A 14,095-nucleotide genomic window follows, 5' to 3' on the forward strand; every position below is an offset into this window, starting at 1 on the left:
ATCCCATCCCATCCCATCCCATCCCATCCCATCCCATCCCATCCCATTCTGGTTCCATTTGGTGGGCATGGACAAGAGCATTCTGAGATCTCAAATCTGCAACAGCACGCTATAGAACTGACTGGGAGGAAATCTAGAATCTCAAGTATTGTTGTAATAAACTCTTTTGGTCATGACCCCCAAAAGTTATCTATGGGAAAATACAAAGGTCTCTGGCAAACATGAGTCCTGAAGGGAAGTGGAGAGGAAAAGCTAATACTGTATACAAACCCTGGGATTGTCCTCAGCTCCAGTAGGCCATGAAGACCCAGAGCAGTCCTGGAGCACAATCCCTTTGTTTCCAGGCCTCTGGAAGTCAAGTTGATTCCCAGTTGAGTTGGAAATGCCGGGAGATTTTTCCCATGTTGCGGTAGACTGGAACAATAACTGTAGAGTGGACGTTACCACAATTGTTTCCACTGAAGTTATTTCGGGGGAGTTTAGGAAGATTGTCTATTCCAAGACATTTCCTTCACCCGACTCCCTTTATGAAAACACTAAGGGAAGAAGCCGGTGTCGCCACCAACATGCCTGCCCTGCTCACAAGCACGTGCACAGTGCTCGTGTGAAAGACTCCCAATGGGCCCCGGTGAACTGCCATGCGGCACCTATGCATTGATGTCTTCGTAGAAGCTCCTAGATTTGACCAGTGCCTCACAGGACTTCCTCAGTGATCATCTCAGTAGAATCTCATGACAGCCTTCCGAGAGGGTGGCAGGTAGGGGGTGGATTTTATTATCATCCACACTCTAGATAAGAGGAAATGGGGAAGTAGAATTCGGTCAAGGTCACCCAGCTTGGAGGGGATGGGGCAGGGCAGAATCCTGTGTTGACTCCTAGGGGCTGTCCTTTGGGTCCCGTGCAGGTTGTGCTGTGCACCAGAGCTACTGTGAGTGGGTTCACTACCTGTTCGTGGCCTTCTTACCATTGCCAGTCCCAAGACAGAGGCTTGGCCCTTCTGTATTACAGGGCCCCACAGCGAGTTGGTGTGGCTGTTACATGGGGTGCATGATGGGGAAAATGGGAGATCCAAGGCTGAAAGGAGAGCAGGGCTGGAGTGGGGAGGCCTTGCATGGCAAGACCATGGTCCTACATGTGATGGGGAGCAAGGAAAGGCTAAGCACGTTAGCAAAATGGCTAGATTTGTGTACTTTGTGGATCATGCGGGACGTGGTGTAGAGGACACATTCAAGGGAATTTAAGGCAAGCAAAGGGCAGACCAGTTAGGAAGTTATCCAATGGTCAAGAGATGCTAAGGGCTAATGTAAGAATCAGGGAGATGGTCGAGGGACAGAAGAAGAGTTTATAAACATTTAAGAATAGAATAGACTGGTTTTGGTGAAGGATGGGGGGTGGGGATGGGGGATAGAACATCATGGGTGAGAAATGGCAAATAAGACAGTCTCCACTCTGAAGGAATCGTATATCCTTATAGCACAGATAGAAAATAAAGGAGTATTAAAATGGCAAGGCAGAATCTAATTAACATCAAGAGGACAGAGGGTCATTACGCTAATATTTTATAAGTTTGGATCAAGTCCTGGCTAATCCCTTGCATTTCTATGGTGCAAACACCTTCCAGGATGGGGAATGGGATAAATCCCTAAGACCCAAGGACAGAGGATCTTGGCCCTGGCTGCACATTACATTCACCTGGGGAACTTTAAAGGTCACCGACACCCAGGACCCATCATCCAGAGATTCTGATCTGTCAGTGGTGGGGTCAAGGCAATTCTATCATGCAGCAAGGAATGAGAGGGGGGACGTGCTACCTCATTTCAGAGACTTTGAAATAAGATCTTCTCAGTTTTGCAGAGGGAAGCTTCCCCTTCCTACCATGCTAATGGCAGGACCAAATGAAGAAATTGTTGTTTCGGGTCACTAACGTCTGACTCTGAATCACCCAAGGTCTTTGGGTTATCTTTCTTCTTGCGGGATGGAGAAGTCCCCCTGCCCAGTTTCCCCAATCACCCAGCAAGGTGGTTTCCCCAGTGCTCATCTGCAGGCGTGGTCTGTCTGCCTGTCTATCCTACACCAATCAGGTTTTCCTCCCCTAGCGCATGGACATCCTGTGCTGGCTGCCCAACCTGAGTGACCAGCCTGGTCCATGTGGCCAGCCGCTGGTGCTGCTGCCCTTTGGGGTGTCCTGAAAGGACCTTGCTGAGGGGGTATGATGCATTTCCTTGACCACACCACACGCCAGCCTGCTGGAACAATGTCCCTTTTCTTGCCGCCAGGAAAGGCCACAGAAAGGAACATCTTCTCTTTTCTTGCCAAGCAAATGTTTCTGCTTTGACCTGGAGGGTACTCTTTGAAGCAAAATAATGATCTGGAGGCCACTGAGCTGCCCTAGAGGTCATAGGTCAAGAACTAGAAGGAATTGTTCCCAACATTTTTAGCACATTGAGAGAATACTCTGTGTGTGTGTGTGTGTGTGTGTGTGCGTGCGTGTGTGTGTGTGTGTACACGTGCATGCAGGCACATCACAACAATTGGAAAAGGGGTAACTGGCCCCTCACGTGAGCAGCCCCTGACCAGCATGGTGCCGTGTAAGGTATATGGGCCAGGACTATGAAGATTCTGCTCTCAGAATCCTGCTTCTCACGGCCAACTTGGCTGAGCGTCTTTGCAATAAATCCTTAAAATGAGAATCCTGCACTATTGACAAGCATTATCAAACTCTTTTACGTTGCTCTAAGAAGAATCTACTTCCCGAGTGGTTGACCACTGACCAGAGCAGGTAAATGAGGCCATCCTCCAGGGTCTCATTCAGGGCTCTGAAGAATTTGGAGAATCTGGTACAAGGACCTCTGACTCACAACAGCTTCTAGAATTTAGCTCATCACCTATGTACTGGGGAGGAGCAGAGCCCTGTGCTCAGGGCAGGGATGGTTGTCTGGGTCTCAGTTCTCCCACTTGTAAAATGAAAGGAGCTGCCTTAGATGACATTAAGGTTCCTTTTAGGTCTAACAATCTATAACATTCTATAACACTCTATGGCCTTCTGACTCCTTCCTCCTGAAGAAATAGAATGGGTCACTCGGCCTTCTGGGCTGTTAGACATTAATCTCCAAGGGAATTCTGATTCTCTCTAGCTGGAAATACTCTAAACTCAAAGTCTGACCTTCTATAAAATGAACTAGTGACCTAGGTATTCAACTCAAGCCTCTGTTTGTGACATCTGCTTCAAATCAGGAACAGCCTGCTGCCTACATGCTTTGCACAACTCCAGGAGATGGTCCTTGCCTCAGTCGCCACAGATTTGAATCGTTTTGACGATTTCAGGCAGAGGCTGTCGAGTGTGAGGAAGGAGCTTTTCTTTCGAATTTGCACAAACGGCCACAATGGCCAGGGACAGGGCAGTCCATGGACTAAAACACTTACCACTTCTTTAGGGGCCAAAACAGGACTCCCGTGCTGGCCTGACAGCTCAGCATTTAGAACAGGGACAAATGAGAGGCCGTGACATGGGGCGTCCAGATGACACGGCCGAGAATCCCTTTCCTCCATGGTGTTTACAAAGGCCCCGTTCTCTGCATCTTTCTGGACGGCCGTCCATCTCTCCGTGCCCCGGATCCAGCAGGGCCGAGGAGCGGGCCTCTGGGAGCGCTGGCCTGGAACAGGGCTGCTGTTAGCCGCTGAGATGGCCTGCTGTTCTGATTCTGCGTGCACAGACACGGGGCCAGCTGCAATTGGGATTTCCTTTTCTTTCCTCTTTTTTCTAATTTCCTTTCTACAGAACATTTTATGTGTAGTTTAGTGATGAAGCCTTTCAAACATACCTATTGACTCTGCTCCCTAGTGAAATTCCAGACTAAATTATTAAACAGATATCCTGTGAGCCTTCTACCAGGACCAATCGTTAGGACTCATCATAAATGAGACCGCAGGACGTGTGGGGAAGAGCAGTGACCTATGGACCTGGGACCCCAAATGTGACGCTGTATTAGCTGTGTGCTCCTGGGTGTAGCCCTTCCCCGTGGGGGGATCTTCGTTTCCCTGGGGAAACATGGTATGTTCAGAATGCTTTCCTCGTGGTTTACACTGTTGACTAGTTGGCCTCCAAGATGAATGCCCAGGGAGAGATTTCAACTCTTGCCCCACTGACCAACGCTGGTTGCTCCTTGCCGGCCAAGAGGCCCCGCAGGCGGCCAAGTGGCCTGTGTTCTCTCAGCGGGTCCCGGTATTCAGTTTTTGGTGTCCTCTACTCCTGGGCCTGCCCACATCTGACCCTCTCCCCACCACCAGCCCCACCCCAAATACACCCCAGCTTTATCCTGCACACGGGGGCCTGAGGCCACAACCTGTCCGTAGGACAAATCCCTGCCAGTGATCGGCTGGAAATGAAACACTTCCAGGCACTAGGATGTACCCAGAGTCCCTGCCCTTCAGGGCTTTGTGTTCCTGAGATGAGAACAGCTCATAGAATAGCCCTCCATCCACCAGGGTCGGCTCCTTGGGGTGCCGCCCTTTATCACTAGGGTACAATGCTAGTTATGCCAGCAAAACTACCCTGCCTGCCCTTAAGGGCATGCTTGCTTATTTCCACATTTCCAGAAATGAGCAGGAACTCCCAAGTAAGCAGATTAAAGCTACCAGAAGTTCTACAGAAATGGTTTTCAGGAACTGCAGAATGTGTGGATTGTTGAAATGCAAATTGGCAAAAGGCAGGGACGGCTTGTGCTTTACGTGAAGCTTTCCGGAGCCAGTCTACCACTGGGAGCAGGTGGGGGTCATGTTTCTTAGTAATGCCAATGGGGAGAGGCTCGGGCAGCTGTAGAAGGAGAGAGCCCAGCAATGACCTGACGACCTGCAGGTTTTCAGGGACACTGTAAGAGGCTGCTTTGAGCCCCATCTTTGCACAGTTGGCTCACATGTTTGCTCTGGCATTTAGCAACTATCTATGGTTCTGTGACTTCCTGCGTTCCCACTATGCATCCAACCAACCCTGGCCCAGGTGTGGTGCCGGACAAGAGCCTTGCTCCCAAGGACCCTGGAGACTTGCGGGGGAAAGTCTTTCCCACTAGGCAGTGGCAAAGCTAGACTGGGTGTGGCTGGAATCCTAACTGTTTGGGCAATAGCGACTTATCCTGGGGTTCTCCATGGAGCACATGTACCCTGATGGCTCCTGGCTCTCATGTGGGAGTAAGCCTCTCTTTAGGGTCTGAATCCCAGCAGATTTTCTCAGGCCTCTCAGACATCTGGGGTGTGTGTGTGTGTGTGTGTGTCCCCTCCTGGAGTTCTTTGAAGAACATGAAAGAAAAGAATCTATTTATTGGCATTCAGGTCCAACCTGCTTCCCCCTTTGTATTTCTGATTCCAATGACAATGTTTCCAGGACCTCTGCCCCATGCCAGTTCCCCTGCCTGGACTCGGAGGACAGGTCACCTCATCCCTGTACTCCCGGATGCAAACACCTGCTCCCACTGCCGCTCCTGACAAGTACATGAAACTCAGTGTCCCCTTCGATGTTCTCTCTCTTTCCCTAATTACTTAAATCCAACCAACTGGACTTCTGACTCACATAGTAGACTGACCACGTGTACTTATTTTCAACTTCTCCTCCCTCATTAGTAAAAAGAAGGCTGTAAACCTACAAAAGCACAGAGAACGAGAAAAGGGATTTCAACCAAGCTAGGGAAGACAGAAAGTGAGTGGAGTGGCAGGTAACCCAACAGAAGGGAACACGGATAAGAAATGTGCTGACAGAGTCTACAACACCTCCAGGGAGCTCAGAGCTTGGAGGGACCGGGGACCACAAGAGGCAGGGTTCAGATACTGGGAGGAGACTCTGGATATGGACTTCCCAAGGGTCTTTCCCTACCCCACACAGCCATGCAATATCCTTCCATCTCCAACTCCAGGGAAGAGATTTTATTTTCTAGAGAAGCTCTGACCTGGGGACATAGGCATTCAGAAAATGGGAGAGAGAAATGGATCAAATGACAGGGGATTCAGTCACAATGAGCATACGCAGAACCTAGATCTGGGTTCCAAAAAACCATCCACTAAGAGGTAACCATGTTCCATGGGTAATGGATCCCAGGGCTGGGCAGAGAAAGTACCCAATAAATCTGGAAGAACTTCTGGTGCCAGCAAGGGAGGAACTGCAAAGAATAATCCTTGAGGGTGTTTCAGAAATACACAGATGTGATCTGAAGGGACTCCCACTTGTCAAATCTGAAACAAGTGGACATCAAATAATCATGGATTATAACCATTGGAAACATTAAAATCTCTAAGTCGAGACATGGAAACAAACAAAGTAAATAAATAAGAGAAAGGAAAGGTCTTCCTTACAGTAGAAGGTCAACTAAAACATGTAGATGGAATTAGAAAAGTCACCATTTGCCAACAAGCATGATGATATTTCAGGCAAGCATCATCAAGGAAAGCTAAAGTTGTGGGTAAAAGTATTATCAGAAACAGTGTATTTATATGGTTTCAAACCTCTCCCTCTAAGACAGTTACTATTACAAAGGGAAACATAGTAACTTTATAGGAGCAAGGCCTGGAAGTTCCTATCTGGACAGGTCGTCAATGTCACTGTCACCAAGTCAACATCTTGTGCCTCCTGATATCATGCACTGAGGACACCACACTGCTTCTGTGGCACTCCTTTCGAAAGTGCGTAAATTTAATCATGAGGGGCCCTCAGCCAAACCCAAATTGATGGACATGCTACAAAATAACTGGTCTGTCCTTTTCAAAAGATGTCAAGGTCATGAAAGACAGAAAAAGGAGCTTAAAGAAACACGACAAGTAAAAGCAACGAAAGTCACTACTGTTCTAAATCAGAACACACAACAAAACAAGCTTCCCTTTAGCTGTAAAGGAGATTAGCGGGATAACTGATGAAATGTGAACCAGGTCTGTAGGTTATATAATAGCATTCTATTGGTGTTAACCTCCTGACTTTGATCATGAGATGGTGATTATGTAAGGGAATGTCCCTGTTTTTAGGAAAACACGTGGAGGTATTTAGGGGTAAATGGCACCAGGTCCACAACTTGTTCTCCAAACCATCAAGGAAAAATAAAACATATGAAAATTATGCAGAAAGTGGGATAAAGCAAGTGGGTAAGGGTACGGGGGTATAGGGTTGGGTCCAGAAGGGTGGTCCAGAAGCCTTCACTCCTACTTCACAGGAAGTGGGATGATGAGGTGCAGGGGCAGGACATGATCACCTGTCTCTGGGTCCGCTTTCTGTCCTCCTCAACCCTCTGCTCCAAAAGTTAGAACACTGAACCTCAGAGGGAAAGGCCAGGACTGTTTTCCGGGGCACGGTCTCAATATTTAGCCTTCCCATAGTCTGTTTAACTAGACCTGCAACTACATTACTGTTATTATTTATAGTCTATTTAATAGCGACGTTTGATTACTCCCTTTGTAGGCAGAAGTTAGTGTTTGTTGTTTTATCCCCAGGTCAGCTTCCTCTTGCCACCAAGAATGCGTCAGGGTCACTGCCTGTGGCAGACAGAGTCTCTGAGCTCAGGGACAAATTCCTTTCAACATCAGCCACCACCCAACACACTGGGGTAGCAAATCTGCAATGAGACCCGAAGAGAAGAGACAGAACGATCAGCCCAGGGCTTTCTATCCATCTCTGAACACAAGCTGCCCCCACATCTCCACGCCAGGTGATGGATGGCTTTTGACCACCGGCCAAGTGTGCAGTGTTCCTAAGCAGATCCCCTGAGGTTTCTACCTTCGATAGGTAGGAAGGTAATGAGCCCCCCTAACATGAAGGGGTTCACTCAGGGCTGTTGGGGCCAACAGGTCATCCATCTGGGGTATGGCCAGGGATAGGGCCAGGCGCTGGAATCTAGGGGACTGTCATTCTTGAATCACTCAACCCTTTGCAAATCCATATCCTTGGTTGTCAAAGGGGGCAAGATTTTTTTTTGTCCCTCATTGGAGCAAAATAGTGATAAAGAACAAATAAGCTGCCATAAATTTTGGCAGCAAACAGAAAGGATTGGGTGATGTCAATTACTCACGAAACTGTCAAGAAATTATGAAGAAGGACACCGAATCTTTACTATAAACATTAAACTCGCTAGGAGGTTAGATCTCAACTGTTTCCAACACTAGAAGAAAGGCTAACCAGGTGATGCCAGGGAGGTGGTGTTACCCTAACAATATAAATTACAATATAAATGTATAAAATCAATACGTCACACACCTTAAACTTCCAGTTTCTGTAAAACTTGTTTTACAAATTGTTGCACGTCAAATAGATCTCAATTAAAAAGAGAGAGAGAGAGAGAGAGAAGAAGAAATAGTTATGAGCCAACTGCCTGCAAGAAGGCATTGGTTCTCAAGCTGGAAGAGGCGTCCGAGTCACCTGGAGGGATGGTAAAATACAGATCGCCGGGCCCCACCCCCAGACGTTCCAGTTCAGTGGAAGAAAAGGGAGGCCCGAGAATTTGCATCCCTGGCAAGTTCGCAGATGATACTAATGCTGCTGGTCTGAGGACCACATTTTGAGAACCACTGTCCTAAGGGTTGCAAAGGCAAATAAGATGTTTTCAGGCTTCAGGATCAGGAGGGTGTGTGGTAGGAAAACGTGGGAGACACACAGGCACACCAATGACAAGGAGGGTCTATATTAAGTGCTGGAGAAGACCAGGTGAATCAACGAGGAGATGTTTATCAGGGAGGGGTGCACAGAGGAGGTGGCCTTCATTCAGATAGTCTTTGAAGAACAGGGATGTGGCAGGCAGGCAGATGAAGCAGGGAGGACTTTCAGGCAGGGGACCAGTGCGGCTGGATCGAGCGCCTGTTAATTAGTCACAAGGCTAAATTAAAGCACAAGCTGGGGAGTCACTGGAGAGAAGCCTGGAAGGCAGGCAGGCACCAGGGGCAAAGGAAAGCCTGGGATTTGCCCATAGGCCTGGGGAATCAATGAGGAATTTTTAAGCAGGGCAGTAAGTTTGGCAAAACCTTTATCTTTCTGGCTCTGCCTTTCCTTGCCTGTATAATGGGGTGATGGACAGAAGGTCTAAGTAGGCCTTTCCAGCCCTGACATGCTAGGATTCAAGGGGGATGGGGGCGGGGGGACTGGAGCCCTCCAGCCAGTGGCCTCGCCCTGCTAAGAGCCCCTTGCCAAGCACAGGGACTTGACAGCCACTTTTACACATGCTTGGTCCGTCTGGCCATCCGCAGCCTCCAGAACTCTGGCCTGGCCTGGAAAGTGGAGGCAGATGACTGGGGGTGTCACACACGTTGCTAATCTCTCCTGGGCAAGTCCTCCCTCCCCCAGTCCATGCAGAGCCGAGTAGCCTGGGATTGTGCAGCAGCTCACAATGGAAGGAAGAGGGTGTAGGAGGGAGGTCCCCGGGCTGACCCTGGTATTGTTCTTGGGCCAGAAGAAAGCTTCCTCCTGCCTGGCCATTGCAATGCTAGAAATGACGACGTCCAGCCAGTGAGAGTCAGCGCGTCCTGGGGGGGCTGCCTGCCATCGGGTGGCCTGGGAGCTGGGGCCCATTCACAAACGCCTGCTGGAGAGCACGTAGTCCTGTCCGCCCCCACCCCCTCTGCCTGTGGCCTCTGACTACTCCCAGTGAGAAGCTGGGGTAAACGAAAATAACTGGGCTTCTCCGCCCCCAAGCTCACTGCCGCCAGGAAGGGGAACGCGACCAGAAATGGCACACTGGCTAATAAAGGAATAATGGATGCTTCACACCCTTAGCAACACCTTCCTCTTCCTCTCGCCTCAGCTGCTCCTTGCACGGGCCAAGGACAGAGGAGGAAAGGTGCTGGACCAGAATGCAGCCTGGTTTAACCAGGACTGGCCCAAGTCACCAGGGCATCACCAAGATGGCCAGGGATGTTAAGCTAGCCCTGGAATGGACGATTGAGCTGCAGGTGGGGTGATGCTGCTTATCCTGTGTTTTGGAGCCTCTCCTGGCAGGGCTGTTGCATCACTGGTGGGTGGGTGGGTGTGTGCAGGAGGGTGGCCCTGTCTCTGGGCATCAGTTGCCAGAGCCCTGTAGGCCAGCTTAGGGCCTGCTCACAGCTCTGGGCACGTGGAACCTCTACTGGCCTCCACGTCCCAACCCCACGCCATTCCCTAGCAGGGCTGGGCAGGGCGGCTCTTTTTCTTTGTGAGATGGCCTGGGCCCAGCCGTGGCCTTGGCAGAGGCAGTGTTCAGTCTGGCATCACTTGGTCCCGCCACCCCCACCCCAAGCGCTCCCTCCCACCTGACGGATCAAGCCCTCTGGCACTCAGCAAAGGATTCTGGACATGGTCTGGCCCAAAGCAGGACATGGACGACATGACCTCTCTAGAGGGGCAAGTTCTGCTATTAAGGGACAGTGGCCTGTCCTAACAAAGTAACAAAATTTCCTTTCCTGGTCACTGAGGAAAGATGTATGCAACCTAGGAATTCCCTGTGGATCCCAGGAAGGGAACAGAAGGACTGGTCAGGCCCTAGCCCTTGGCTTCCTAAATCCTCCTTCTAGCATGCGTTTTGCTGCTCAAGAACATTCAACTGAGTCTCTACTACGGTTTCATGAAGGAGGGGAAGCGTGAATGGGGCCACGAAAGAGGGAGCAAATCTGGGTCCGGGGTGGTAACAACAGAGCAGGTGTGAGGAGTGGGGTGGGCACAGCTGGTGAGGCCTAAGTCCTACACAGACGGATGGTTGTCCTCTGAGAGCTTGGTCTTAGAAGGAGCTGGGGAAACTCAACTGAATCTCCACCCGTGGGCCCCTCGAATCACAGAAGGGACCCGTAGGCTGGTTCCCAACCACGTTTCTCGCCTATCCAGCTCACCAGCTCTGCCCTTGCTTCCAGCTCCCACCGTGCCACTTAGTAAGGCCACGTCATACATGTAGAGCAGTTTTTCAGTTAATAAAGACTGTCATTATATAACCTGGTTTGTATTTTGACCCTCAGTATAGCTTTGCAATATAAGTCAGACAGATGTACGATCCCATTTTATAGCTGAAGAAACGGAAGCCGGGAGAGAATGGCTTTGGGTGAACTTCACCACGTCCCGTACATGGAACCGAAAGGCTCCTAGATGACAGAAACGAATGAACTTCAAGATTTGAGCCAGCTATTTTAACTCTCAGGCCTTTTTAAAAAAAAAAAAAATTTTTTTTTAATGTTTATTCATTTTTGAAAGACAGAGACAGAGCACAAGCAGGGGTGGGGTGCGGTGGAGAGAGAGGGGGACACAGAATCTGAAAGGGGTTCCAGGCTCTGAGCTGTCAGCACAGAGCCCAGCGCGGGGCTCGAACTCATGAACCGCGAGGCCATGACCTGAGCCGAAGTCGGACGCTCAACCGACTGAGCCACCCAGGCGCCCCAACTCTCAGGCTTTTTTGCTGTGTATGTTCTGGATCAGTGTTCGGCAAACTTTTTCGGTAAAGGGCCAGGCAGTAAATATGTTAGGCTCTGCAGGCTCTAGGGTCTCGTGGCAACTACTCAACTCTACCTTGTAGTGCAAATACAGCCATGGTGAGCGTTCAGGTGGTCAGCGTGCCAATAAAACTTTATTTGCAGAAACCGGCTGGAGGGCTGCACTTGCTCTGTGGGTCGCTTTGCCATCCCTGTCGAAGGTCCTAGACAATAAAAGCTGTTGTGTAAGGGAGGCAGTTGTGGCCTGGACGCCTTGGAGCCAGAAAGCTGCCTCTAGTCCCAGCCCCTCTGAGGCTGCGTGGGAACCCACTCCAGACTTGGCCGAGGCCTGCGCCCTAGGAACTTCCCTCGCTGTCACCAACAAAAGTCTGCACCCCCCAAAGTAGCGACTTCTTATAAAAACTCAAAAACAACAAAAATAAAAATAGGCTTGCCTCACAGAGAGCACGTTGCCCTTTCCCAATGGGCCTTGCTACCTGGCGGCCTCAGACAGGAAACCATGGAATGAACTCCTGGTCTCCTCCTTTATTGTACGAGCACCTATTTTTGTCCGGAGGGAGGAAGCCCTGGAGGGAGTTGGGGGGAGGTGGCCAGAGAGACAGAGGGAGGGGGTCTCCTAGGTAAGTACTCCCCCTCGAGAGCTGTTGCAGGATCTTGGGTCAGCAGGGATTGTGGGGGAGGGCACTGGAAACTGATTAAAAAAAAAAAAAGTAGGGGCGGCTGGGTGGCTGTCGGTTGAGCGTCCAACCTCGGCTCAGGTCATGATCTCGCGGTCTGTGAGTTCGAGCCCCGCGTGGGCTCTGTGCTGACAGCTCAGAACCTGGAGCCTGCCTCGGATTCTGTCTGTCTCTGTCTCTCTCTCTCTCTCTCTCTCTCTCTCTCTCTCTCTCCCCTTCCCCTGCTCATGCTGTGTCTCTCTCTCTGTCAAAAATAAATAAACATTAAAAAAATTTTTTTAAAAAGCAATAATCATATCTCTTCCTCTTTCAAAGGTGTCAGTGGGGCTTCTCTCTCTCTCTCTTTCCATTTTTAGTGCCTTCGGCAGTAGAGGAAAAAAAAAAAAAGAAATCCATTTTCTTGTTCTTGCTTATTAAGGAAATGACATTCCCCCTTAACTTGCTGTACGTGACTAAGGTCGCCTAGAATATAGAAAATGGTTTTCCAGCACCTCTTCCTCCCTGTCGACACTCCTTACGAAGGGGTGCCGGAAGAGTCGTGCTGCCTGAATTCCAATTTCCGCTCCCCCGTTATAAGCCGTGGGGCTTGGGCAACGTATTTGACCTCAATTCTCTGATTTGTGAAATGGTGAGGATGGTGGGCCCTACACTTTCCAGGGCAGTTACGTGAGTTCAGGGAGGATACACACAGACACTCACTCAGGCAGTGCTCGACTCGTGTGAGCCCCTGGGAAGGAGGCAAGGTTCTGGACGGGGGTGGTAGTGATGAGTCCCTCTGGGACACGAGCAAGTCAGGGCTCTTTCAGTCACTTACCAAATATTTAACGAGCACCTGTGTGTGCCCATGCGGAGCTGACATCCCAGAGGGACCATGCCGACCACAGAATAAAGAAAGCAAACGCACCAGCACCAAATGCCTGATGAGTGCAATGGGGAAGGGTCAAGTGTGTGGGGGAGGGGAGGGCGAGGTGTCCCAAAGGCCTATGGAGAGGGTGACATCTGACCAGAGACCACCTTGTCTGCACTCCCCAAGGGTGGTGTCAGGATAAGCAAGATAAGAAAGAGGCAGCATTGTCACAGAGTGGAAAGCACTCGGCAAAGTGCAGTAGTTGTCGTTGGACTCCCCTAGGGGACAGTAGGAGAATTCCTCCTCCCGGTCCACTGGAAAGGTAGCTGGCCCCTGCACTCAAACTCAGTCCATCTCATGGCTAAGACAATGCCTGTCCCTGGAAAGGTGCTCAGTCAATACTGGTGGACCCAGTGAATGAAGCCAGACCGTACCTCCGGTGGGGCCAGGAGGGGACATGAAGTAGCCCTTGGTGAGGATGACGGGTCTGGGAGTTCCAAGCGGGGCTGGCTTTCATATGACTGTTCCTCAGCATCTTGGGTTATTTTAATAATCCTTAGGCCTGTGAGTTAGCATATCCTAGAAGTTTCCAGAAGACTTAGCAACGGAGCTGGCATAGCTCTAGGGAACAATAAAGTCACTCCTTCCCATCTGGAGGGCTGGGAACTGGACTACTACGGCAACTTCGATCCAGTGGGGCGGCCCTTTCCCACCAGCCCTGTTTCCAAACGGCAACAGCGCCACCTGCTGGAGGAACAAGGCTGCTCTTGCATGTGCCACCATTTTTATTCCTCCCGGCGCCCAGTGGAGTGGGGGAACCCAGGTCGTCATTCAGGAGAGCGGTGATTTTCATTCGGAAAGTTCATTTGCCCCTCAGAGGGAGGGAGGTGGGAGAGATTCTCATCTTGCCCTTATTTGGGGTCAAGCAGGGGGATGGGGTGCTTACCTCCAAGCCTCACTGTCCCCTAATTTGGCTGGTCGGTCCCCTCTCTGGGTCCTATGTGAAGAGATCGCCTTGGACACGCTCATGAGGGCTGAACTCCCTCTTCACCTTTCCTGGCTCTGCTGGGCCCCTCAGTAGGGGAGAAACTCGGGCACATCTGCGAGGCCCGAAATCCCACTTGATGTAGAAATAAATGTTCATTGTTCAGCTGTGTGCCAT

General features: G+C 50.3%; 1 protein-coding gene and 1 long non-coding RNA gene across 6 annotated transcripts in view; both read right to left on the minus strand.

Moving 5' to 3' along the window:
* CTIF (cap binding complex dependent translation initiation factor) overlaps nt 1–14,095 on the minus strand; it is a 291,774-nt gene that overhangs the window by 152,052 nt on the left and 125,627 nt on the right. The gene's annotated exons all lie outside the window — the stretch shown is intronic.
* Nucleotides 11,525–14,075, minus strand: LOC125914620 (uncharacterized). Its single transcript, XR_007455366.1, has 3 exons — nt 13,880–14,075; nt 13,368–13,680; nt 11,525–11,612 (listed from the first exon to the last, which is right to left on the minus strand). It is a non-coding gene; the product is annotated as an uncharacterized LOC125914620 (long non-coding RNA).

Source organism: Panthera uncia (assembly GCF_023721935.1).
Source record: "Panthera uncia isolate 11264 chromosome D3 unlocalized genomic scaffold, Puncia_PCG_1.0 HiC_scaffold_8, whole genome shotgun sequence".
In the NCBI taxonomy this organism is placed as follows: Eukaryota; Metazoa; Chordata; class Mammalia; order Carnivora; family Felidae; genus Panthera; species Panthera uncia.